Source organism: Phyllostomus discolor, chromosome 8, assembly GCF_004126475.2.
Source record: "Phyllostomus discolor isolate MPI-MPIP mPhyDis1 chromosome 8, mPhyDis1.pri.v3, whole genome shotgun sequence".
Classification (NCBI taxonomy): domain Eukaryota; kingdom Metazoa; phylum Chordata; class Mammalia; order Chiroptera; family Phyllostomidae; genus Phyllostomus; species Phyllostomus discolor.
In genome coordinates this window covers 84246319-84273264 of record NC_040910.2, presented here as the reverse complement: position 1 = coordinate 84273264, position 26946 = coordinate 84246319, and the positions used below count along the sequence as shown (strand labels likewise).

The 26946-nt window shown below is 56.9% G+C and overlaps 1 long non-coding RNA gene across 1 annotated transcript in view; it reads right to left on the bottom strand.

The window, feature by feature from the left end:
• Nucleotides 1-26194, bottom strand: part of LOC118502149 — a 138465-nt gene extending 112271 nt beyond the window's left edge. The window contains exon 1 of the long non-coding RNA XR_004904836.1: nucleotides 25571-26194. This is a non-coding gene — a long non-coding RNA (uncharacterized LOC118502149). The remainder of the gene's footprint in view (nucleotides 1-25570) is intronic.
• Nucleotides 26195-26946: the final 752 nt, after the last annotated feature.

The window sequence follows — 26946 nt, the reverse complement described above, 5'->3', positions numbered from 1 at the left end:
CTGCACAGACCGGAGAAGACCAAATGCCCTGTGGGATTCTGGGTTAAGTCTTCAAACAGAAAAAAAAGGAGGGGGGTTATCAATGAAAAACCAGTGAAGCACAATCAAGCCTGTGGTTCAGTTACAAGCACTGCACCGACGTGAGTTTCTGAGTCTTGACGATACCTGGGTTATATGCAAGATGTACCCATAGGAGAAACTAGGCATGTGGAGGGATATGCCGGAACTCTCTGCACTAAATCTGCAACTTTCGGAGTAATTCTAGTATCCCAGAAAAAAAAAAAAAGTTCACGTTTAGAAATGTACTTGATACAGCAGGTGTGTAGCTGGCCCAAACCACCGCCCATTCCCAGGAATTCCAGACCGGATGGCGTCAGAAAGCTGCACTCAGTTTTATCGGCGACAGATCCACTGTCCATTGTGAAATGCAACGAAACAGCCACTGTGTGCCAGGCGCTTTATCTCGGATTCCCCAAACAGCTTCCATTTCCATGGAAAACTGACCACGGAGAATGCTGAGTTACTTTGACAAAGTCACAGCACTCCAGCGTGCACCTGAGCCAGGGCTGGCCACAAGCACATGTTCTCCACCACCAACCCCAGGGCCCCTTCTGAGCCTAGAACTGTGGAAGACCACCACCTCTTCTCACCAGGGCCCTCGATGCTCTGTGTGAGACCAGGGAGGGGTCCCCGGTCACATGGGCTGCACAGTCACAGCCTCAGCCCCTGGGAGTGCAATGTTCTGTTGAGAGCTGGTACTGAGAAGAACCACTAGGTGGCGACAGACCCCATTGATGTTGAGAGGAGCTCCCACAAGTGCAAACAGCAATGGACAAACCTAGAATTTCGCTCAATATGATGCCTTGGCCACATGGCATTTTGGGGGAGCCCAGAGTTTCCAGACATTTTTACCAATGATGGCACACAGGCAATGTGATCTAATGAGAACTGACAGAACTGATCCAGAAAGCTCTATGCTACTCTAGACCATAGCAATGTCACCCTTAGCAATTACATAAGGAGTATTTTATCCATGGCTTCATCATGTTTTCTGTCTTTGTTTTTCCTGCTTTTATTTACTTATAAAAATAAAACTTTAAGTAATCTGCCTTAAACCCTCTTGGCAGTGCGGCCCAGTATGAGTATGCTTATAGTTTGCAAAGATATGTGACTTTTTAAAAAGCAATGTCCTCGATTTTCAGTTGTTCCGCCCCAAGCTGAAGTTGGTGAATTTGTAGAAGTGGTTGTAAAACCTGACCTAAACACTAGAGGGCGCCGCAGCCCAACAGTCTGGCTGGCACAGACCTGGTCAGGCTTGGCTGGCAGAAACCCCACATTGAGAAAAGCCCCCTGCAAACCTCATCACTATCCCACTATTATTCAAACTGCAAGATGCTACAAGATTCAGGCCCTCTTCAGCCTCACACCCTTCAGACCCCCACCTTCCTACGTCCGTCCACAGGGGTGGTCAGTAAGTCGGCAGCGGGGAATACAGGCAGCACACCAGGGCCTTTCAGTCTGCATTTGCATTAAGCCCCGCCTGCCAAGAGCTGCAGGGATGAAGAGATGGGGCCACTGAACACCTGCAGAGCACACGACCTCGCCGGGCGTTTCCTCCAACACACAATGCACGCATACACACTGCCACAGTACACTGTCACTGGCGCCTATAAAGCGGTCCCATCACCCCACCTTGCAGATGAGGGACGTGAGTCCCCAAAGTGCAAAGTGACTTCCATGGCCCGTCTGGAAGCCCAACTCGCCTGGGGAGGGTTTTCACTTACTGCAGAAACTCCCAAAAGGCAAACAGGAGCCCATGGTCAGGAGGCTTGTCCTCGATGACCTGGAGTATGAGTATGCTTGGGATGAAGCCGGGGCGAATGCGGCTGGCTGAGCTCAGGGCGGGTCCCCAGCTAAGAGCTGTAGCCACTGGTCAGGGCCCTTCCCCTCAGAGCCAGGGGCTCAGCCGTGATAAGTGGGGCACAGGGCACAGTGCCAGGGCCCATGAACACATTCGACTTTGAAATCAGAAGAAAAATGAACACAAGCTTTAGACTGAAGGAAATGTCTCAATGTGTAAAAATAATATATTCATGTTTATACCAACATAGTTTAAAATATAATTTTTTTAAGGAGAAGGGGGCCCAGGAAGGTGCAAGCACCCGCAGTCCATGACAGAACGCAGCCCTGAGCAGCTGCAGGTGGGGGACGTGGGTCGGGAGCGGGTCCCTGATTTGGGACTTGGATTAGGGACTCCAGAAGCATAGAGACAAGTTGGGTGTCCCCTGTCTTGCCCACGAACCCATTCCACTTGACATTGGCTGCTGGACTTCTGACCACCCTCATCCATGAAGCAGGGGAGGAAGTAGCCAAGTATCCTGGACGGGCTTTTTTCAGCTCAGGAAGGGGAAGGGAGGAGGAAGGAGCAGGGACAGAGAGGGCCGCACCCCGAATGGAGAAGCGACTAACAGATGGGAGATGGCAAGCAGGGGAAGTCTGGAGATCACAGCCCACTGGGGGCCCAAGAAGCAGAGTCAGCAGGGAGGTGCCATCCTCCCCAAAACTCGAGCTTTGATTTGAAGTGACGGACGATGAAGAGAGGAGGAGTGTATGGCTCAGAGGAAGAAGAGGAAGCTGAGATGGCCCTGGCCACAGTGAAGGCCAAGTCCATGGGCTTCGAGTGCTGCCCCACCTGCAAACACCTGGGAGAGACAGACAGCCGGGAAGGGGGCACGTTTTTGCCCCTCTCCCCCACCCTCACCAGAGAGTCAAGGACCTGGAGAGGGGTTAGGATTGGCAGGTCAGAGACTGGAGTCAGTTCAAGTGTTGCTATTATTTAGGGAAAAAAATATGCAAAAGTACAAAGATGTTTATGGCAGCCTTGCAGTGAAAAATGGAAACCAAAGCCCCAGCCTCAGGGACTTAAGAAAACAATGTCCATTGACTCAGCAGCCCTCAGGCCACTGGACCTAGGAAAACAAACAGATGCCACCAGGGTGACAGGGGCCTCTGGCCAAGGCTTTAAGGACACGCCAGACATATTCCATCTTCAGGCCACTGTCACGCCTTCAAATTTTCTGACACTGTTTTACTATCACAGCCGGTTTGAGAATGAAGAATAACAGCCTCAAGCACCACTCACTGTGGCCTGTGCGCCCCCCCCCCCATGCCTGCCACCACCTCCCTCCTTTCACGAAAGGAGTCACTTACAGGAGCACTCGTGGGATAAAGACTCAGCCTCCCCCGTCACGCATGTGTGTGCATGTACCACCGTGTGCACATGCACATGCACACACATTCTGCAGTGCCACTTAGGGATTCTCGAGTCAGGGCAAGTGGTGGCACTTGAGGCCGGGCCACCGGGACCGGGAGCAGCACAAGGCAGCTCTTCTCCCCACTCCCCGCCCCCAGGGGTGTGTGCCCGGCACTCGGCACTCAGCGCTGCGGAGCGGGGGCAGGGCTTACAAGAGGAGGAAGACTCTTCAGCGCCTGGAAAGACTCCCACACAGGCTGCTCCCTTCTCTCCAACCCTCCCGTGCCCAGCGGTCCTTCCAGGATGAGAAGAGGGACGTGTACCGGCCGGAGTCTCCTTTGAGAACTCAGCACTCCGCCCTGCACCTGGAAAGCCACTTGGGGGGACGAGCAGTCCTTACGCTGCAGCTGCATGCCAGGCAGGGCTGCAGGCAGCACCCAGGAACCACCACACGACCCCGGGATGCGGAAATCAAGAGCAGAGGAGAAGACGACACCAGAGACGAGGAAAACACCAGCAGCTCCCGTCCCGGTACCGAAACACCCTGTGTGGTCAGTGGGTAAAAAGGAGGGGGAAATGTTTCACGGCACAGTTTATATAATCAGATTAAACTAAAAGCGTGTTCCTAACATTAAGCAAATGTATTAAAGCAAATTGTGACGTTAGATTTGCAGACTATTGTACAGGCATTGAAACCAAGTGCAAAGACAAGGAACACAAGAACGCAGAAGAAGAAAAGCGAGAGGTGAAGCCAGAAGTGAGACCCAGGCCACAGGGTCCGAGACTCCGCCTCTGTGCAGCCCAGCCGGCCCGGGGCGGGAGAGACCTGCGGAAGCGGAAACGCAAACGCACGGCCAGGAGGCTGGAGAATTGCGAGAGCTTATTTTTTTTTTAAATATCAAGTTGTTTTGAATAACAAAGATGGGTTAAATGGTGGTGAAAACAGAAAGAGAAACTCACAGAACACCGCAGGGAGAGGGCAGCAAAGCATCGGCTCTCCACACGCTTCCCCCAAGGCCAGGGTCAAGTCCATCTAGACCGAGGAGTTAACATCACCCGTGACCTCTCTTCTTCCCTGGGCTGCAGGTTAGGGGCGGCCCCAATGGGGCATCTGGGGGCTGCCTGCCTCAGAGCAAAGCTTTCCCACCTCCCCCAGCCACGGGGGCCACATGCCTCGGCCCATCCCAGGCAGAGGTCCCCTCTTCCCTCCCCCACCCAGGCCTCTGGGTGCTCTGTGCCCTTCTTCTCAGCCACTCCTAGCAGCAGGCGCCCTGGTCCACTCTGCCTGCATGCACCGCCCGGGGCTGTTCAGTTCACACCTTCACTCCAGCTGCCCACTGCAAGCCTCAGGCCACCCGGGCCTGAGTCCGCCTCACCTTCCCCCTCCCCTGACCCCGCCAGATATTTGAAATAGGTCTGCAGAACGGATGAGCCACTCCTCCCTGTCTCCCTGGATCGGGGTTGGGCCAGGAGGGAAGAAGAGGCCTGAACATGAAATGAAATGGGCATTATTGCCCTTGGTGCAACCGCCCTGAGACTCGGCCAGGGATGAGAACATCAGCCACAGCTGGGGACCCCTGGCAAGGAGAGGGGACTGTCAAATCCTCCTGCCCCCTCCAGGGGAGCAGGGAAAATAGGGAGGTCAGGTCCTTCAGGGCCGCGAGGAGGGTTGCGTTGAGTTCCCGTCTTCCTCTCACTTTAACTGCCAGGAAGCAGACCTTCCCTGTCTGTCATTGTGACTTCACTGAGTCGTAACAGCCAGGAAGCAGGAAGCCAGGTCCATGAACACCGGCTGGCAAGGTGAGATGATGCACCAGCAGCCCAGGCAGGAGGCACTGAGGACCAGACACCACTCAGAACCCCAGGTGCACCCTCCGCCCGCCCCCGCCCCAGCTCCACCCGAGCCACCCACACGGCATGTTCCCGGCTCCCCCGTTCACTGCCAGGTGTTCAAGTCTGGACACATGCACGGGACTCACTAAAAAGCCGGTGGCAGCCCCTTTCTCACAGACAGGCTAAGCGAAGGCAGCCAGGGGCACGGGACTCTAGGTGCACAGTGCCCTGGGTGCAGCGTCCACGGAGGCACAGGCACAGAGCAGGAGGGCGTGGCCTGGGCCGGGCCTCGGGAGTGCAGGCGGGCATCGGACAGGCACAGGGCCCCTAGGGGCCGATGCAGACGCTTCAAAGCTGCCTCGTGGGGACGGCCCCACACCTTCACACGTGCACTGAAATTCACTGCGTTGTACATTCACCACAGGTGAACCTGACAGCATATGAATCAGACCTCAGTCAAGCTGGTTTAAAAATAAAAAGTTCATGGCCAGGAAGGCAGCTCAGAGGGAGAAGAATCAAGCCTCACTCTCGCATCCAGCACCTGTCACCAGTGAACCTTACCAAGAATGTTCCCCGCACCCAGGCACTGCCAGCCCCGGCTGTGCAACCCGGGGCCTGCCTCAGTTTCCTCATCTGTGGAATGGTGCCAGTAACGTGCACCCGCACGTGCCATGTCTCTGGAAGGCTGTGTGACGCTGGCACTCAAATGCCTTTTTTAGCTTTTTCTCTCAGTTTAACAGGTACTTTAAGAGACCATGCTGTGTGCCCTTGGGCGATGCAAAGGTAATAGAAAAGGCGCCATTTTCAGGCTTGTGACCCTGTGGATACACTTTAAAGCACCTCAAGGCAGTTGAGGATGAAGCCTCGTAACCAGGGTCTGAAAAGCCAGGGTTTAAAAAGCCCAGAGGTCAGGTTGTGGTGTGAAAGGTGGGGGTCCCCAAGGAGGGCTTCCCCGAGGATTCCCCCAGGAGCTGGGGCCCGGCCAGCGTGGACAAGGGAGGGGGGGTGGGGAAGAACACGGCCTTCCAGTACCAAGCCCGGTTTAACACCCGGGCCCTGCTGCTCACTGCCTGCAACGCGGGGCTGGATCCCCGACATCTCGAGCTGCCCAGAGTGGACGGAACCCCTCCCAGCGTCTGTCAGGAGGAAAGAGGCAGCACAGAGCGCACAGGGCCCAGCACGCAGTAGATGCTCAGTTATCACTGGGCGCCTGGTGCCCCTTCGGAGAGGCAGCGGTGGGCGGGCAAGGAGGAGGGAGGGCGTCAGGGCAGGCGGACACGGAGCCGCCTGCAGCAGAGACGAATGGACCACGGAGGCCGCGAAGGCCCCGCCTCCCAGAACCCGCTGTCTTCTCCGCCTCCCTCGGGAGACACTCGGGATCCCAGACCTCGAGGCCGAAAGGCCAGCCCGAGACAGCATCCACTGTCCCTCCTCCTCCTCAGCTCCGGGCCCCTCACAAACAGGGAAGGAGGCCCCGGAGCCCACCCAGCCCACCCGACCCCAGAGGGAAGACGAGAGCCGTTTCCTTCAGGGAAGGAAAGGGACGTATCCATGCCACCTCACCTCGAGTGGGCCGTCCCCGTGGGCCCGTGTGCGCTCATAAAGGGGAGGTGTGGGGGGACCAAAGGAGGGAAAGAACAGGGAAATCGCCTGGGAAACGCGTGCAGGCTCCGGAGTCGGGCGGGGGCGGGGGAGCCAGCAGGGCCTCCGGGAACCTGGGCGCAGAGCGGGGAGGAGGGGAGCAGGGGGAACATGGGACAGGCGCCGCCCAGACAGAGCAGAGAGAGGGCCCCTCCTCCCTCCACCAGTGCCCTGGGGTAGGGGGAGACCTGCTGGCTTCCCCGGCCCTGCCTTCACACGCAAAAACTACAACTTCAGCTCCAAACACTCCTGGAAGATGACTTGTCAACAGCTAGCAGGGGCAACACCCTTGACTCTAGGCAGGAACGCCACCTGTGGAGTAAGCAGGCAAGTGGGTGACCTTGGGCCCAGCCATTCGACCTTTGAGAGCCAGAAAACCAGATGAACAGCAGCCCTCACAAGGCTATCGGGAGGGCCAGCATGACCACAGATCAGCTGGCACAGGGAGCCCCCAGGTGCCTGGCAACATCGCCTGCTGCACAGCCTCAGGTTTGGAGCCGGGTGGCACCACGTGATAGCTGTGTGACCTCTGATAAGTTACTTGCCTTCTCTGTGCCCCAAGTGTCCTCACCTATAACATAGGGATCACAGTCATGCCTGCCTTATGCGGTCGCCGCACGGAGTTCATGAGTGTGTGTGTGTGCACCCGCGTGTCTGAGTATGCTAACACATACAGTAGCCCCCCCACACCTGCAGTTTCACCTTCCGGGGTTCCAGTTAACCATGGATGACAATAGGTAAATGGAAAATCCCAGAAATAAACAACTCATATAAGTTCTAATGCTGTGCACTGTTCTGAGTAGCCCCGGCTGTGACTCACCCCTTTGTCCAGCGTCCCCACCCTGCGGGCGCTCCCTGTCCGCAGTCACGGAGCAGCCGTCCCCGCAAGCAGATGGTCGTGGAACCTCAGTGCCTGTGTTCACCCTTCTTTCACTTGGGAAGGGTCCAGAGCGCCAGCACAGAGGTGCTGGCCGTAAGGGCACACCAGGGGGAGACACCGAGTGCTTCCTGGGAGCGAGAGGGCGAGTGTGTGCAGGCAGACAGAGTCCGCTGCTGGCTGCGGTGTCGGGCACCCAGTGCGGGTCTCGGGGTGCACCCCCCATGGATAAGTGGGGACCACTGTGTGTATGTGCACGGGCGGGGGGAGGTGTTTCAGAACAATCAATGCTTGGAACACAGAATCGCCATCATGTTAGCAAGTGCTATTGACAGCGGATATCAATACTGTTGGCAGCTGTTATTGACACCCAGCCGCAGGCAGGCGAGGCCACGGCCACCTTGACAGTGCAGAGCGCCTGTCTCTCCCCCCACCGGGGGCCCCCGAGGCTGCCCCGTGTGACCCGACGCTCGCAGCGGAGTTGGTCAGAGCTGCGCATGCGCACCGGCACCGGGGTTCTCCGTCGCGGCTCCCGCTGGCCTGTGGCCAGCAGTCCAAGTCCACCCAGTACAGGCTTCTCATGGGCAGTCGGGGCGGCAGCCCGGGGACAAGGCTGCTGACTAGAGGGATGGCCACCAGCCTGCTCTCCCGGGGCTGCTGTGCCTGCTGGGGTCCTCGCACCCGCGCACCCATGGGGTGAGCAAGGCCGGCCTCTCCCAGGGCTGCAGGCTCACAGCAGTGACGGCGATGGTTCTGCCCACAAGGGAAGGGGGACTGGAGCCAGTCAGGGATCCTCCAGACCCTCTGGCTTAAAAAAAAAAAAGCATTATCTAGACGTGCAAGTGAGTCACTGGGTTTGGGGGTACACACCCACAGGGGTGAGTAGGGATGCCCGCAGAAAAGGTGAAATGGTGGGGAGGTGCTCAGGAGGTGGTCCTGGAGGGCTTCAAGAGGGAAGCACTCCAGCGACAAGGTCTCTCCCTCCACCTCCTGCAGCTCCGGGTACCCCAGGGCCCCACAGTACAGGGTGCCAGCTGAAGGGTGCCCACAGGTGTCCTTCTCCCCAGGCCCCGCAGCATCTGTCCTCGGGCTTCAGAGCTTCCCTGCCCAGCCAGACGGACCAGCCGTGCTGAGCGGCCGGCGGAACTGCAGCCCACCGGGAGCCACGGAGTCGAGGCAGAGCCCTGCGTCTGTCTCCGTCCTCCCTCCCAAGCCCCAGGGACCCTCTCATGTGGTGTCTTTTCACAGGCCGCCCCCAAGGAGCTGAGCTGATGAGGAACTGGTTCCCCCAAACCACCCAGAAGCAAAGCCTTGGAAACAGCCACCCCAGAACTTGGTCACCTCATCTTCCGAAGCCCCTCTGAGGGGCCCAGGGACCCGGGACAGAAGCAGCGGTTCTCTGGGCACCAGAGTCCTCCTCACATGCCTCGTCCCTGCCCCCCAGCCCTTGCGTGCCCTGACCTCCCGAAACAAAGGTGCTTTTCTCCCTGCTCCTCGGAGCCACCACATTTTCGTCAGACCTGTGCTTGTTTTCCTCCTGCTCAGGCCCATCTTGGCTTGCCTCCCCAGGCACCACCGTGCCCTGGAGACAAACCCCGTATTGTTTTCAGGGACCTAATAAATGACAACACTCCTCCACCTCCTGCCACCAACCCCGCCAGCCCGCCCGGCTCCCCCTTCCCGGCTGAAGTCTCCCTTGTGCTAAGGGTCGCCCTCCCCCAGCCGAAGAACAGGAGTCTTATGTCCAGCGGAGAGAGAGGCCTGCCTGCCCGGCGAAGTGCCCCCCTGGGCGCTCCTTATCAGGGGAAGGCCTGGTCAGGAGACCCAGCGTCGGCGGGGGCCTTCATCAGCCGGCCCCGCCCTCCCGTCCCGCCTGGCAGTGCAGGGAATATGCAGAGGTGGTGATTAACAGTGCAGGTGACAAGAGAGGAGGGTGTTCAGTGTGTTTTCCAAAACACGGCTTTCGCCAGCAAGGCTCCTCCTCGGCCCCTGAAAGAGTCAGTGGGGAAAGGGGTAGAAGAGGGACTAAGGCAGGCACAGACCGACTTCCCCCCTCATCAGATCGATGCGTTTGACCGATCAGGCACACTCTGGGACCGTTGGGGCCCAGGGGACACTGGCCATCAGGAAGGGCTTGTTCTGGGCTATCTGAACATGGGCCGAGCCAGTGAGTAGGAGCAAGGAGCCAGAATAAGACACTCGTGTATCCCGCCCAAACAGACTCACGCGTGGATTGTTCCAGCATCTACGAAACGGTCCCCAGAGCCTCTAGCTTTCCTCCGGTGGGAGAGCAGCTGGGAGGGGACAGCAGCCGCCCCACCTGTGCCGACCGCTGCTCCCAGCCCCGACCTCACACTCAGCGGTGCGCTCCCCAGCCGTCCACGAGGTGGGCACCCGGACCTCTGACCTCACCCGACCTGCCTGCCCCTCCCTGACCTCCGTCAGGCAGTGCAGGCCAGTGGGCACTCGTGTCCTCACGGCCACCACAGATGGGCCAGTGTCCCGCTCTGGGCAGGAGCGACCGGAGCCACAGGGAGTGCGGGGGAAGAAGGCACAGGAGACGGGTGAGTCCGTGCACAGGCCCGGACACACCGACGAAGCCCCGCGTGTGCACGCCTGGAAGCACACGGCCGTTTTGTTTTGGAGCTGGACGGGACAAGCTAAGGCTGAGAGACCCAGACGCTTCAGCCGTGGGTCCAACACGCCTCTCCTGTCGGCCTTTACATCTCGAATGCGCGGGTGGGTGGGGCTGAAGCCTCTGTACGAGGCAGCAAGTGGGCCCAGACCATCCCGTGTGAAAACGGGTCGGCACAGGGGTGCAGTGAGGGCGGGGGGGGGGGGGCGGGATGAGTGCCCAGTCCACACCAACCTGCCATCTGGTCCCGTCTGGAGGACATTGCCATGGCGGTGGACACACCCCTGGGGACTAGTCTGGATCCCGTGGTCGGGGGGGCTGCAGGTCAGTCACCGTCAATGTCCTGGTCCAGTCCTGGGAGGCCAGGCCCGGAACACCCAGAGGACTCAGTGGCCCACCCTCCAACTGTCCAAGGGGGGTTGCCGCTGTTTCCCCCACACGTCTAGCACCCACCCCGCTTCCACACCCCCATCCCCACCCCCCTTCCCATCCCCCACAACCAGGACCAGAATCTCGGCCCCTCTCCTGCACTCCCCACTGCCTCCCAAACCCCCCACCTGCGTCCTCTCCTGCCCGCAGTCATCAGAGCCTGGGGGGCCATACAGCCGTGGACTGGACCATGGCTCATTTCTTGCATGACACCTTCCAGCTCCATCCTGAATCCCCCAGACCACCCTCCCTCCTGCCTCTTCCCCACCCAGGCTCATTGTGCTTCTGAGACGCTCCCTCCTGCGGGGTGCCCAGCTGTGGGGCCCAGGAGGCCCGCTCTCACCAACGCCTCTCCCCGACCAGCCCCTGTATTTCCAGGGCAACCCTCACCCTCTCGTTCACACTCCAGGCAGGTCCCAGGTGGGATGACCACAGGTCCAGCCCCTAGGATAAGAGGGACTCGGCCAGACAAGGGGAAGGCCAGGAGCCTCTGCCCCAGGACGTGAGCCCCCGACGGCCACCCCCCCACCCCCCGGCAGCTGTGATGTGAGAATGTCCCTCTGAACCCAGCCAGACGCCCTCCTGGAGGGCCCTCCAGCGCCCACGGCTCCTGCAGGCCACTCACTCCTGGGACACAGAAAAGCAGAGCCACACAGAGATGGCACTCGGGCAACCTGGGTATCCCAGGAACCGGCCCTCCTGTCCCCTCAACCACACACACACTCACACTTAAATACACTCATACACACACACACACACACACACACACACACTCACACGTCCATCCCTGGTGCCCAGCACTGCCCTGAGAAAGGGAAAGGAGAGGACAGAGTCGCAGAGTCGGGGCCGGGAGCTGGGTCGGGGCTTCTCTCTGAGGATTCGTGGGGACAGGTCTTTCTTGTCCACAGCTCCAGCAAGGCCCCCGTGCAGCCTGTTGGCCATAGCAGCTGGCCCCTCCCTCCTCGCCCCTGCTAAGCTGTAGCGGCTCCATCCTCTCTGCCATCTCCCCACTGCAGTGAGTGCGTGTGGGTGCCCAGCCCTGCAAGGGCCCAGGTGCTAGAGACATAGGGCAGACTATAGAGCACGGTTTCCACTCTCCGGCACCTCAGGGACAGGCTCCCAGCCAGTGCCAGGGTGGTGGGGCCGGGCAAATGCAGGAAGGTGGTGGGCAAGTCCAAACCCAGCCCACAGCAGAAGGCAAGGGCCTGACAGTCCCTCAGATCTGCTGAGACCTCGGGCCCCGAGCTGCCCAGGGCCCTCCAGCTCTGCAGCAGGCAGAGGCCTGGGCACCAGACACAGCGGGGCTGGAAGCTCAGACAGTCCACTGCTGGGTGGCATCAGGTTAGGCGCTTGCCTTCTCTGAGCCTAGCCTTCCAGGTCTGCAGGATGCTGTTAGGATTGAGATATTGATACAGTACAGAGCACCGAGGAGGTATTCAACAAACATTAATCCAGTATGAACAGTCAATCATGGGAACTTCTGGTTTACATGACCAAGTGGAAAACTCTATGCCACATACAGCAAAGGCTGTGCCAGAGAATTATGGTTGTGACCATATGGGGGAGGTCAGAGATACCCCCCCCAACACACCCAGATAGATGGGGCACACACCAACAGGGTGCACACACATACAAGCCCAGATGGAGTGTGTGTGCACATGCACACACACCACCAGGTAGCTGATTTCTCCATGTTTGGCATTTGGATGTTGCCGTTCGACCACACGCCTTCTAAAACACGGTGGCCACCCGTCCCACCGAGTGGGTGAGTTTCCCTTATCCAGATGGGCCGCACAAAGAAACCGGGGGCTCCTCCCTGGCAAACCGAGAGCAGACCTGTGCAGGAGCCCCCCGAAGCCCTAGAGCAGACGGGGAGGTGAGCCCGGCAGAGTCACGGACAAGCGTCCACTCTGGAGGGTCCCCCTGTAAGTGACAGGGTAACACAATAGCCCAGCGCGCTCGGCACCAACCAGCTGGAACCCCCCTGTGCACTCGCCAGGCCCTGCCACACACACCCCACCGGTCTACCCGCAGTGGCGAGATAAAGGGGGTTTTGTCCTCCTCCCCCTCAGGCCTGAGTGCGTTTATCTGACACTCCAGCCCTCTTTGTAAACTGAGTGTCCCAGGATAAACGCTCCCTTAAGAGTCGCTTGGCCAGGGACAGAGGGACCCTCTCCAGAGGAGAATGGGGAGCTTGTTCCAATGGTCTTTTAATATGGGGGGGCGGGGTGTCACCGAGGACAGGCCTCTGACGGACTCTCACAGAAGGGTCTCTGTCCCCGGGCCACAATGGAGGGAATTCTTAAAGACTCGGGTGCTGACGGGGTAGGATTTTTTTTCCCTGAGAGCCGGGGAGGGAGGCGAGGGCAGGAAGGAGAAGGGGGCGTGGGGAGGCCTCCTCACTCCCCAGAACCATTCAGGGTGAAACAAGGCATCTCAGCCTCAAGAGCAAGGGCAAGGCAAGCAGATGAGCGACCCGCCGAGATGAATTCTTCTGGCTGGCTGTTGGCTCTGCAGCTGCCCCCTGCCCACCCCCCAAATCCAGGAGGTGAACCCCGCAGCAGGCAGAAAAGAATCTCACTTTTACCCACGTGAAGGGCCTCTATTGCACTGCCCTGAAAGACCAGTCGTTTGTAGGCATTTTGCATCCAAATTTCATTCTGGAAAAGGGGCCGGCAGAGGACCCCAAGGCCCTTGAATAAATAAAATCCTCTCCAGCCACAGGGCAGAAAGGGTAATTTACTCTCATGGCTGTTTATTTTGGTGCAAGGTCACCCCACCAGATTGCTGAAGGCATCCCAGGCTATCACAAGTGATGTTTTATAAAGGCAGCCCCAACAGGCTGTTTCGTGTTTTGATTTCCTCGATGTTTAATTGAGTATTTCTCCGAGAGGTGGGGCAGGGCTGCAGAAGAAGCTGGGAGCGGCGTGACCTCTGGGAACCAGCGGGTGCCCCTTCTTGCCTGCCTTGCTCACGGTCATCTCTAGAAAGCAGAGGAACACAGGGAGGCATCCTGTTCACTGACGTTTAAGCCAGGGACCGTCCGGCACACATCTGAGGTACGCGGGAGGAAAGTGAGGCTCACCATGCTGGGCAACCTGCCCAAAGCCCCCAGACGAGTGAGGAGACTGAACCCAGGGTTTGTGGCTGAGCCGCCTTTTCAGGGCCAAGGGACAGAAAAGTGCAATGCTCGGGACCACTCGGAGCAAAGACACAGAGCCGTTTTTCCGATGGGTTGTGCGGGGATAATCCAGCCAGAGCCTGTAGCCCAGCCTCCACAGGCACACAGCATGCAAACGGCAGAGCAGCACAGGCTCTCAACTTGCCACATCACCTAACGTGTGTGTTGTCGTTACTGGTCAGCGTCAGGCCGGGGGCTGTGACACCAGGAATGCACACCCGATTCTACTAAAGAAAACAGATCCATGCGTGTGAAACACTCATGGCAGTCCCAGTCATGTTCTACAATAATGTAACAAAACCTTACTGGTTGTTACCACTACAGACGCTCAGGGAGAGGAAAGATGGGCTGAAAACGAAAATGCTGCCAACACAGAGGTTAGCCCTCCACTGGTGAGTTTATCCAAGTTTAACCTGGGCAACCACTGCATGCTACTGGATCCTCTGTCCCCTCCACCTGTGAGTGTCACTGAGTCTGCTCTGGGAGAGGAAGGGAGGACAGGACAGAGGCAGGAGCAGCGAACAGGTCTCGGGGAACAGCGCGCTGAGACAGACCAAGTGCAGACCCCGGAAAGGGAGAACCTCGCGGCCTCCTCTCGCCCCACTCAAGCCACAGAGTGCTCCTGGGGCTGGTCACTCACCGCATTGGCCCTGCACGTCAGAGGGTGCGTGCCACCTTTAACGAAGTCACGTCACCTCAGCTAGCGGAGGTCACATCCCAAACTTGGCTGCCAAGAAGACAGCCAGACGTGCACTGGACCTCTTGGGTAGAACATGGAAATTTTCTTTCCCAATTAAGTCCAGTCACATCTGAGCAGAGATGCGACACAGCCCAGAGACAAAGCCAGGAAGCTGGTCCATTGCTTTAAGTTGGACACAGTTTAAGCCAAGAAGGGGAGAGAAAGTAAGAGGGAGAAGGAATCCAAGGTTCAATCCAATGAATGAGACACAGTCCGACTCCCCTCCCCTCCCCCAACTGCAAGGCCACACAGGCTCCGGTGTCCACCCTCCTGACCATGTCAATTTCAAGGTTCTTTGTGAAAAGGACAGAGTCCACGCGGCTAACTGACAGGAGTGCAGCTCAGATGGGGCAAGGGCTTCTCACCTGGCCCTTGTCCCCTTTGGGGGTGAGGTTGGTACAGCTTCAGACAGCTCTCTCCGGTTTCCAAGTGTAACATCAGAGGGGCCGGCTGAGCCACAGGTCTGCTCCGGAAGCTCACCTAAGCTTGGAGCTCAAGGAGCACAAAGCACGCAGCACCGTCCCGGGAACTGAGAGCCAGGACCCTTCGCCACAACACTGACATAAAATGCCTCCAGAGTGGCCCGTCCACTTTCCTGTGCCGCTGACACCTGTGCACCCCAGCCTCACAGGCCTTCTTCAGCGAGGATGCTAGGACCTCCCAGAACCGTCGCTAAAAATGCCAACGATCATGGTGAAAATGTGGACGGAGCTCAGCTTGGTATGCTCTGGCCCTCCACACCCTTCGGGGGGTTTCAAGGAGGGGACCAACCGTGCCGGTGCCTGTGTGGGGCACGTGCATCTCTCGAGTGAGAGGCAGGACGACACTGTGGGGAAACGTGCTGATCTTAACGACACCTAGACCCATGTTGGACCCGACGCCATGCTTGTCCGTGGGGGAGGGTGGGCCATTGCTTACGGCGCTCAGAACCAGCTTTCAGATCTGGGAAGAGGGGTGCGAGGGTGGCCTGGCACCTGGGAAGCAGCTCACAAGAGCTCCTCACCAGGGACGACTCCAGCAGATGAACTATTCCGCTGACTTGCGTATTAGTTACTGTAACGTTGACCTCACCGTGTCACCCGTGAAGGACAACAGAGTCACTTTCCACGTAGCTCCACTCCTACAGGGATGCAGGCCTCGCCCCCATCAGGAGGCCGGGGAGGAGACTGTTTTAAACTTGCCAGCAGGTTACCGGGGAGGAAGGCCTGAAGGAGGAATCATAGCTATAGGAACCTTATCAAATGCATTTGACTTGTGACTTCCAGCACATGCCAAGGAGCAGGGATCTGAGCTTGCAGCTAGAAGCTAGGTGGATGCAGTCATGTGCCGACTGGGAGGCAGGGCAAGTTCGGTCTCTGCCACTGACCAGCAGTGTGACGGTGACTTTGGACAGGAAACGTAAGCCCTGGGAGACTCAGCTGGCTCCTCTATGAAACGGAGCGATATAAAATACAGAGCTAGCATGCTTCCTAGGACATCCCTGTTTAATACAAGATACTCGCCCCTCCCCTCCCACTTCAACACCCGCCCTAAAAAGGCCATTCAGACTCAAGCTTCAGAGTAGAAATAACCCATCACCGGGAGAGTGGGCTTCCCCCACACAATGCCAATCGAGGACGGCTGGTGACACCTGCCAGGCAGCATGGCCTCCTCGAAGAGCTCGCACAACTGACCCAGAAGCATGACACGCTGCTCCTCCAACAACCTACCTGTGCAACGTGCGGACGAAGTAGGCACACTAGGGTTCCCACCTTGAGCGCAACAGCCTGGAGATCAAGGCCGTCTGTCTAACAGGGAGCCCCAGGAATCGGAGCACCGGTGGCACATGAATGTGCGAACACGATGGAGCCGTCCACAGAAACGCACTTGTGCTCAGCCTCCCGGCTGGGCTGCCAAACACAGAGCCCGGCCAGGAGTCTGCACACACGCATTAGTGCCGCCCCCCACCCCGCCCCCACATCACCGACTCCCACCAGGAGTGGACCACAGTTTGCCTCCGCAGGCCGACCAGGAGCAACACCACCGGTCTGGAAAAGCGCAGAATTAGGGAAGGTGTTCCCTTCGCTTCGAAGAAATCTCAGGTGAGAGGCGCCACCCCAGGCATCAAATTGCCATTCCAGTAATCAGCTCTTTGGCACAGGAAAATGGAAATCCAGACACGGGCCACCTACTGCAAGGCTGGACTTAGAGGTGCAAGGGCCAAATTCCCAGCTCCCCGGGGGAGAGAAAGTGGACTGTCGGGGTCAGGGACTCAGAGCAGGAAAGCACTTTGAGGTTCATTCACTTACCAACTTCACTGAGGGTTACCATGCCCCTGCACCCTCCTAGGTAGGGACTAGGTATACGAAGGTAAAGAGGACGGACTCCCTGCCCCCACCACGCAGCATAGCGCCCTGCAGGCCAATTCACTCGTAGGCAAGTAGGCAACATTTAGTGTTATTTCCCTTCCCCCAGCCCAGCGTCCTCAGGGCCTCAATTTCCCTTTGCAGAATCCCACTGGTTCTAGGGAGGGAGCCTGGCCCCACAGACCCAGGAATAAGGCATGTGCCACAGGACAGCCATCCATGTGTCCATGTGCTGGACACAGGGCTGGGTCCAGGGCCAGCCCCCAGGAACGCTGACACAAGGCCATTCTCCTGCTCTGGGTCTCCCAAAGCAGGAGACCTGTAAATGCTTCTGCTCTTTCCGCTCCTACCAGGGAAGTCACCCTAAGATGGAAAAAGCTGGAGAAAGACAGAGCCGCCAGATCACCCAAAGCACAACCCCTCGACTTCACTTATGTGAACAACCAAAACCCCAGTCATTTACGCCAGATAGAGGTGGTATCTCTGTAAACACCACCAACCTAAAAATACCTTCTTTCATGGATGACACATTGAGCCCAGAGAGCCCCAGCCACTTGCGCACAGACGCACAGACACTGGTGACGAGGCTGGGACAAGGCCCCAGTGTCAGGCACAGCCAAGACCTGAGTTTAACACATGGTGCCACCCTTTCAAGCTTTGGGGCGTCAAGACTATGCCTTAAAGTCCCTAAGGCTCAGACGTCAGAAATAAGAATGACCACATCCAGGTGCCATAGGGATTAAGGGAAACAGGGACTCCAGAACCCCCTGCCCACGCCAGCGAAAGCTCGGCTCGTCTCTACTTCCCAATAAAACACCACTGCCCTGGCAGCTGGCACTCCTGGGCACCTCGTATTTCGTGAACCCCAACACCAGGAGGTAGAGGGAACAGGCTGGAGTGTAGTCTAAGGGACAGGGGACGTCGAATGGCCAGTCTGACCAGTGAGCCGGGAACGCCACCACACAAAGAGCCTCCCTCCCCACCTTGGTGCCCCACAGACACAGGCCCGGGATGACTCAGGCGGAGAGAGAGGGTTTCGGAGGTGGGGGGAGCCAGGTTCGAATGCAGTGCGAGGCAGGAAGGGAGGTGAATGGGGCAAACTGAGGGCGGCGGCGGCGGAGAGGCAGGAGGAAGGTGATTCCAGGAAAGGCGGAAAAGCCCGGTGGTCAGGGTGGAATGAGAACCCAGGCCCATCTCGGCTCTCTGGTCAACCACATTCCTAGTTTCCACTTAAGAAATTTAATTAAAACCCAAACATCTAAATTTCCCAACCGGCTTGCCAGTGGCCACAGATTCCCTTAGACTCACAGAAACTTCTGTCAGCGTGACCCTGGGGCCACTAGACAAGTCTGGTGCGAAGTCATGGGCACAGGTCACGGGGAAGGTCACGGCAGGCTCCCTCTCTTCCCTGCCCCTCCCAGGGAGAAGCAGCCACCGGGCTTGGGGTGTCCGGTCTGTCACCCCAGCCTCAGGTGTGTCTCTTGCTGCTTCATTTTAAAAATAAAAAATAATACCACGATGAAAAAAATAAAATTAAAAAAAAAGGCACATCTGATGGCTCCAGGGGCACAAGGTCACTTCCCTCTCCCACGTGGGGGCGGGCGCAGAGGCCCTGAGAGGCACCCAGGTGCAGAGTTGAGGGGCAGGCAGGACTGGCCCCCGGGGCCGACAGCCCCACTTCCTGCCAACGCCTCACCCCACCCTGAGGCCAGAAACACACTCGGGACGTCCGATGATGCCCAGAGCAGACTGGGCTTCCGGGCCCCACACACAGCTCCGGGAAGAAAGCTCTCAAAGGGAGGTGACCGTCTTCACCCAGCCACCAAACCGGGCTCTGACACCTCACCACTGAGCTCAGAAAGGCACTCCTTAAGCCAGTCATCTATACAGAAAAGGGTTCTATAGAAAAATAGTTTTTTGAATTCTGTTCCAAACAAGCCCCACTCAGCAAACTTCATGTACGGAAGCTGACCACGCAGAACAAGCAGGCAGAGAGGATGCCCCCTAGAGTGCTCTCAAATGGTGGTTCAATCTCCATCTTCCCAGCCCTCCCTACACCAGCGCTCACAAACTGTTCACTCTCCAGAGTGTACTACATTAGGAGTTAGGGGATCGGCATCTACCTGTGTCCCTTCACTCATCTGGGCCTTAATGTCCTCTTCCAGACAATGGGGGTGACACCTATTTTACCAGGTTGAGGGTGATAGATGGGATGTGGGCACAGAAGCACTTGAAAAACTCCGGTGCAAATAATTGGGACCTACAGAACATGCTAGAACAGTGAACCTATTAAAGCACAAAGCACAATGCAGCATACTGGGAGCTGAGTTCCCTCGTGCAGCCTCTGCTGCTCCTATGTCCCCGGGCACTAAGCTCTGAGAAGACTCTTTCTCACCGATAAAAGGAGACCCCACAGGCCCCTGGAATGTACACAGAAAAAAATCTAACTGTCCAGGTCAATCTGCCTTCAAAATTATTTAGGTGCCACTTCATACCCACTAGGATAGCAATGATCAAAAAAACAGCATCAGCAAGGATGTGGGGACATCAGAACCCTTGTGCACTGCTGCTGGGAATGTGAAATGGGACAGCTGCTGCGGGAACCAGTATGGCAGTTCCTTAAAAAGCTAGGCGTACAATTATCATGAGACCCAGCAATTCCACTCCGGAAGAACCAAAGGCTGGCCCTCAGACGGACGACTACACAGCCATGTTCACAGCAGCACTGTCCGCAGGAGGCAAAAGGGAGAAGCAGCCCGAGTGCCCCTCGGTGGATGAACAGATGAACAAGAGTAACCGTGCACACAGTGTGGTATCACTCAGCCTTGGGACGGGAGGCAGTTCCAACATGGGCTGCAGCGCGGATAAGACACTGTGCTGAGTGACATCAGTCCGAGGCAAAGAACAAAACTGCATGACCCCACTTAGATGCAACTTCTACTGCAGACGAATTTGTTGAGGTGGGTAAGAGAATGGAGGTGGCCGGGGGCTGAGAGAGGAGAACGGGGAACTGACGTGAAATGGGACCACAGTCTGTCTGGGATGATGAGAAAGTTCTGGGGGCAGATGGTGGTGACGGCCGCCCCACGACGAGCAAGGGCATCATGCCGTTCACTGCACACTTACGAGTGGTTAAGGTGGTGAGCTTCATTTGATGTACACGTCACCACGATAAAAACGGTTAAGATTTAAAAAACGAATTAAGTGAAGAAGGTACAAATGCAGGACTGAAGACTGTCACTCAGAGCTCTTGGGGGCTTCACCCGCACACTGAAGAACGTGGCCCCAAGGCCAGCATCTCGGACACCTTCCTTTCATGCCCCTCGCTCAGCGGAACCCCTCTCCGCAAAGACTGCTAAGTCAGGCCTGCTTCCACCTGGCCCACAGACCACCAGAGCCCATGCACCAGAGAACCGAAGCGGTGGCACCAGCATCTGAAGAAGCACCCAACAGGCACTCAGTATTTGTGGAATTAGCAAGAGAGGAAGTCTAAGGCAAATGATTGGGAAGGTGCCTATAGCAAGAGAGAGGGACCATGTCATTGATGGCTCAGAAGGTGGGCTGAGACCCCCCACCGACTGCCTGACGGCACTGCTGGGCAGGCAGGGATGCTCTTCGAGGTCCAGGGAAAAGCAAGGGGAGGGAAGGAAAGCGCTACAGTCATATGAGGTCAAGAGCCCATGTTTCAGGCAAAGGACTGGGGTCTGAAACCATTAAAATCAGGCCCTATTGGGGCATTTCCAAACCTTCACCAGCCTCACAGACCCAAGGGGAGAGACCAAAGGTCTGATTTCTTCCTGGAGACCCAGAACCGCTGTCCCTTTATCATTCGCCCAAATGCAGCCACTTCCGTCTTAGCCGAGGACAAAAGGCACCTGGTTTCAGGCGTCTGTGTGAGAACCTGTACCAACAGACCAGCTACGGGAGGACGGGATGATTCACATCACGAAAAGAATCCTCTGACAGAAACTCGCCGCTTCAGCATTCCTCTGGGTTGCACGCTTCCTCCAGGCCTTCCCAGTAGCACGGGACCAAGACCGCTTTGGTACAGACATTTTTCTGGGCACAAAGCTAGTCTGTAAAGCAAGGGAACCCAGGCGCTCTGGGACAGAGCGTCCTTAGCCAAGGGCACAGTTCAAGGGAGGAAATTCATCCAGGACTGTTCTCGCCCTCATGTATGGTGAGCTGGGTGCATCTGCCATATGAAGGGGGGGGGGGGGGTGCGAACCTGGTGTGGAGGCCCCAGACCAGCCCCGTGGTGACAGAGGACGTGGCCTACAATGACCAGCGTGAGCCAGCAGCAGTAGTGGTCTCTGTGGGCACACGAAAATACATACAGGAAGTTATCTATTAAGGGGCACTTTCTAAGCTCCTGGGGAACTCACAACCCCCATCCCCAAGGGGAGAGATTGCGGATATAATTTATTCCTCAAGCCCAGAAATGCAGCCATTTCTGTCTTAACCAAGTACAAAGGGCACCTGATTTCAAGACTTCTACATCAAAACCTTCACCAACAAACCAAATAAGTGCATGTGGGGACACAGACCAGGTGGAGGCAAGCCAGGAAGGCTTCCTGAAAGAGGAGAAAAGAGCTTCATAGCTGGGCAAGCTTCAGCAGGAAAAGATTCAATTTGGGCTTTAGCTGGCCAAGAACCCAGTCAATTCCTCCTTTCTTAAAGTGTCCATCTGCACTGGAGTGGCCTTGGTGGTTTGTTCAAAATGTAGATCTCTGAGCACTCCCCGCCCCGACACACAACAAAACAGAACCTCAAAAATTAGGGGGGTGGCGGGTGGGGATGGCTGCTAAGAATCCCAATTTTTACCAAGTTCTCCAACCAGCTCATTCTCAGGCGAACGACAGCCCGAAGGCCAGGGGATCGGGTGGAACACTTGAACGGGCTCCTGCGGTCTGGGCAGAGCAGCCGCTCCTGAGAGGACGCGCCCGGGAGAGGGACAGGCAGGCGCAGATAGAGGGCTGCTCCGGAACGCTTCAGTCACAACATCCCAGCCCCTCTCCCACCGAGGCTTCCTGTTATGATCCTCACCGGAGCCGGCTGGTGACAGAGACCGTCTGTGCCAGTGCGGGGGCAGGGACGGGGGACAGGGTCCGAGGGAGAGGGGGACTGTGCTTCAGTTTACAGCTACAACAGGAAGAACGGGAGTGTCTCAAAGAGGAAGAAAAAGATCAGGCCTAAGTGACCAGACCCCAACAGTAACAGAGAAAAGTCTATGCGGACAGCAAAAAGGACAGCAAAAGTCCGTTTCGTTGAGATTTCAGTAACCTCAGAACTTCCTTATCCCAAACAAACAACACCTGCACTGCGCAGGGGACCATCGGAGCTGGCGCAGACAGATAACAGCGGCAGACAGCCCCCATCCACGGGTGCGTTGTGAGGAAGGTTGGACTAATGAGGTCCCTGGTGTGGAGCGGGGCGTTGGGGGGGGGGAGGGCGGGCAGGAAAGGGGCTCTTTCCTGGGTTCCCCGATTTCTCACAAGCTCGCATGCAAAGACACCAGGCCAGGCCAGACTCCATCCCCATAAGTAACTTCCCAGAGCCCCCTAGGCTGGCTGTCCTCACCCCTCTCTGGTGAAATAAGTCCCCAAAAGAGAAGGGGGATCCCTTCCTGGCCCAAGCCTGCTGGGTAATAGCCTAAATGCATTCTGAGGTGAGAGCAGACACCCGTGTTCCTTTAAATCTGCCCAGATAACCAGGAAATGCTCTTGGCCGGGTCTGCACGCCGAGCTCCCGACACACCTGCTGCTCGGCAGCGTGACTCACCCGCACAGGCCCGGCACGCAGGCTTGTCAACGGCGGACTCGGGGCTTGGCGGCTCACTGCTCTCACGCACACCAGATGTCATCCACCCCCCACCCCACAGAAGACGTGTCAGGACAGATCGGGTGCAGCCCAGTTTTTACTAAACGACTCGTTCCCAGCGGAGGTTTGGTGAGAAGGAAGGAGGGGTGCACACAGAGAAGCTTGTCCCCCTCATGTCAGGGCCCCGCCCCTCTGCCCTCTGGGCGCCGGAGGGTCTCATCTGCTCTGCTGGCCATAATAGGGAGGAGGGGTGAGTTTTCCCGGGGAAGGGGAAGGGGGGGGACTTCTCCGCTGCAAACCCTCCCCAGAATAAATCCTAGACTCTCCTGCGCAGCTCAGCACCTGCAGTCAACAAGACTGTACTATATACTTAGACATTTACTAAGGGGGCAGATGTCTTATTAAGTGTTCTTATCACACACACACAAATAATAATAAAGCGGGCAGGAGGACACTTTTGGAGGTGATGAGTATGTTCATGGCACAGATTGCAGGGTTTCTCGGGGTGCACCTACCATCAAACTCAAGTTGTGTGCATTTAAGTATGTGCAGCTTTCTCTGTCAGTCATGCTCAATAACAAGGTTTAAAAAAAAAAGACGGTCTGCTGAACCCTCCCAACTCTCCCCTTTTTACAAAACAGCATTTTCTGCGACTCAGGATCCCAAATCACAAAATGTGAACATTGGCGGGACCCTAGGAGAACATGGAGTAAGGCCTGGAGACTGATTCACGGTCGGTGTTGACCCTCCGGGGCTGGGTGCAGGGCTGTGGGTATGCAGGATGTTAACATTTAAGGAAGCCGGGTGCAGGGTGTGGGGGAAATCCATGCCCATTCATGCAACTTTCCTGTCAAATTAGATTTATATCAAAGTCAAAAGTTAATTTTTTATAAAGTGACAATATTTTTCATCCAGCTGCCTGCTCTATTTTAACCTGTAGTGTCACCAACATAATTTACATCGTGGTCCCAAAGGAATATTTTACCAGTCTCATCCCAATGCTGATCGGCTCTTTGACGCAGGAAAAAAACAAAAAAACAAAACAAAAAAGCCACAGTATTCTGGCTCAAAGACATGGGTTACCTGATGGGTAAGTGGTGCTCCCCTCAGGGCAGTCCACCTGGGAAATGTCCACCAGGGGTGACATTCCTTTGACTTTGGACGTGACTGTGACTTAAAGCAAAGACAGTGATTTCTAGACGTTTTCCAAAGGAAATGATCCGACATGTGGACAAATCCTTAGGTACAAAAGATGCTCACCAATGCACGAAGGGTAAAAATTTGGAAACACCTTAGTGTCCAACAATGGGGAATTGTCAAGCACAGTATGATTCAATGCCTGGGGCGGAATACAGTCATCACATGGGGAACCGTCCAAATGAATTCATGGGGGGAAAGCAGGAAGCAACACTGTATGTATTGCAGGGCCTCAGTAGAGAAGAAGTATGTCCACCTGACAGCATTACTGTGGGAACTGGGTGGGTTTTCCTGCCTTTTGCACTTTTTTGTAGTATTCTATGAAAGAGAGAAAGAGCGCGAATTACTTTCAAAGTCAAACAGTGCACAAGCGGAGCAGCGGGTCATCAGCAGGACAGTTTCAACAGCCACCCCCAGGGTCTGCGGGGGTGGGGGGCATGGGATGGTGGGGACTGCCACAAGGACAGGCGCTGCATCTGCTGGGCACTTCTAGGGACCCGGTGTGGCAGACGCGCAGCTCCTGGGGGAAGGAACAGTACCAACACATATCACCTTCTTCATTCCTGCGGTGCCTGGCCCTCCTTCTCCCCAAGCAGGTGCTCACTGGGCAGTAGCACCCTGAGCAAACATCACGGAGACCCCCTGACAGCTCCCAGAAGTTTTCTGTGCAGGAGGGGCTCTGGGCGGGGAAATGGATCCCGGCAGGCGGGCTGCCGGCAGGGTTAGGGGAAGGGGAGAGAATCCCACATCTGGGAATGAATCTCCAGGAAACCACCTGCAGGGGGTGAGGACAAGCGCCAGAGAGGGAGAAGGAAAAGGAGGACCCTGGTTTATCTGCACATCACGGCGTACTGGCTCAGTCATTTATTCAAGGAACATCTATCTATTCCGCGCCTACTCCGTGACAGTCATCATGCTGCCCAAAACAGCGCGAACACCAAAGGACGAGGAAAGCAGGGTCCATGGGTACAGGAGCTGTTGGCCAGAGGGTGGCGAGGGGAGGAGGGCCCAGGGGACGCAGTGGACAGAATTCCTGCCACCTTCCACCTATTCAGAGACCTGTCCACGCCATCCCAGTGTCTGCGCGACGGGTGACCCAATCCTTGCAGTAAAGCCTACCAGGGACACCCAGAAACACATCTGTCTTCCATGCCCAACAGGGAGAGGGGCTCGGACCCGTTGCCTTCTCCAAGCACTGCGCCCCAGTCCCATTCTGAGTCTCCAGGGGCCCGATGCCAGGAGCTTACCGAGGCAGCTCCGCTCTCTAAGTAACGGGCCCCGGAGGGCAACCAGGCGAAAAGGTAAGTTCAAGGGCTGCGCAGTGCGCCGCAGACGCAGAGCATTTCTCCAGACTGGGCTCGGTCCCGCGAGGCCGCCAAGCCGCAGGGCGTAGCTGGGCGCCGCGGGGCGCAGACCGAGAACACCCGGCAAGGGCGCTGACCGCCGTGACCCGGGCGAGCGGCTCAGTCTGGAGACAGAGGGATGGCTAAAATGTCCTCCGAGATGTCAATTACAAGAAAAAAATTTCAACACAGAACCTTGAGACCTTCAGAAAACGACGCGGGGTGTTGGGGGCAGGGAGTCAAACAAGCCGCTCCGCCGAATTGCAGGAAAACTTACCTCCAGGTAGGCGACCCGACTGCTAGGTAGAATGAATCAATCCACGGGTGGAGAGATCGCGAGTCTTCCGAGCCCGGCTGATACGCACCAAGTAATCCACATTAGGGGTCCGGAGCAGCCCCACCTCATTACCACTTTCCATCCAGGGTCCAAGAGCTGGCAGTCCGCCTGTGCGCTCAGGACCCACGGAGATCGTGGGGAGCTCACCGGCTGGGTTTCCCAAAGGCCGCCTTCCCGGGCCCGCACGGGACAAGCGCACAATTTGCGCGGGTGTATGGCGCTCCGCGGACCTCGGCGAGGGTATCCCGCCTCCTCGCTCTGGGAGAGCCACCATCCCGGACGCAGCTTCTAGCCTCCCTCGGCTGAGCAAAGATAGCAGGAGCCCCGATTCCCGCCGGAACCCCTCTGCCAAGCGCAGGAAAGAGCCCAGGGTAAATCTGCTCTCCTCCTCGGGTTAGCAGGTCTAGGGACGCAGGGAGCATAGGGTGGGCGCCCCGGAGGCACAGGAAGCCTGTAGGGATGCCGGAGTGCAGTAGAGCAGCGTCTGCCAGCTGTGGTGGCCGAGTCCTGCCGGCTCTACCTGTGAACTGCGCGTCCACGCCGCCTCCGCGCTCTGCGCGGGGCCTGGCCATTCGGCTCTTATATATCAGCCGGTCCTGAGGCGGAGCCCAGGAAGGGTGGTGAGAGGCCGAACTGCTTCCTGGGAGATGTAGTTCTGTCTCCCTAAGCACAACAAATGCAGAGCAGCTGTAGGAATGGTTAGGGTCGACATGCAACAGCTGTCCTCCCTTGCACCCCTCCTTCGTAGATAAGGCTGGGATTCCGGCCTCACTGTCAGCTTCGTTAGGTCTAGAGTGGTCTTTGTGCATAAGGTGGGAGGCATCAGGCCCCTAAATGTCTTCCAGGATGACAAGACTTCTAGTCTGGGAGTCAGACAAGCCCAGCTAGGTTTAAATGGGAAAACCTAGGTAACGGTAGGTATATTCTGAGGCATGAAAGCATCAGGTTAAATGTGAGCCAGACTAGATCCTGGGCCCGAAGCCTGGCTCTGTTATTTTCCAGTGGAGTGACTTAGGCAGGGAACTGACATGTCTGGGTCTCAGTGTCTTCATGCGTGGAATGGGGGATCCATAGGGCACAAGCGAGTTAATACCTGGGACACAGGTAGGGCAGTGCCTGGCACAGAGCAAGCTCTCAGCAAACACTGTCTGCACCAGGAGGCCTCACTAACATACTGGCCATGAAGAGAGTCCCTAAATCACAATATACATGTAACATAAGGAATTGTTGTTATTATTGTAAGTATTGTTGTTGTTATCCTGACGAGGACACACAGATAAATAAGACTCAGTCCCAGCCCCTGAAAAGTTGACTGC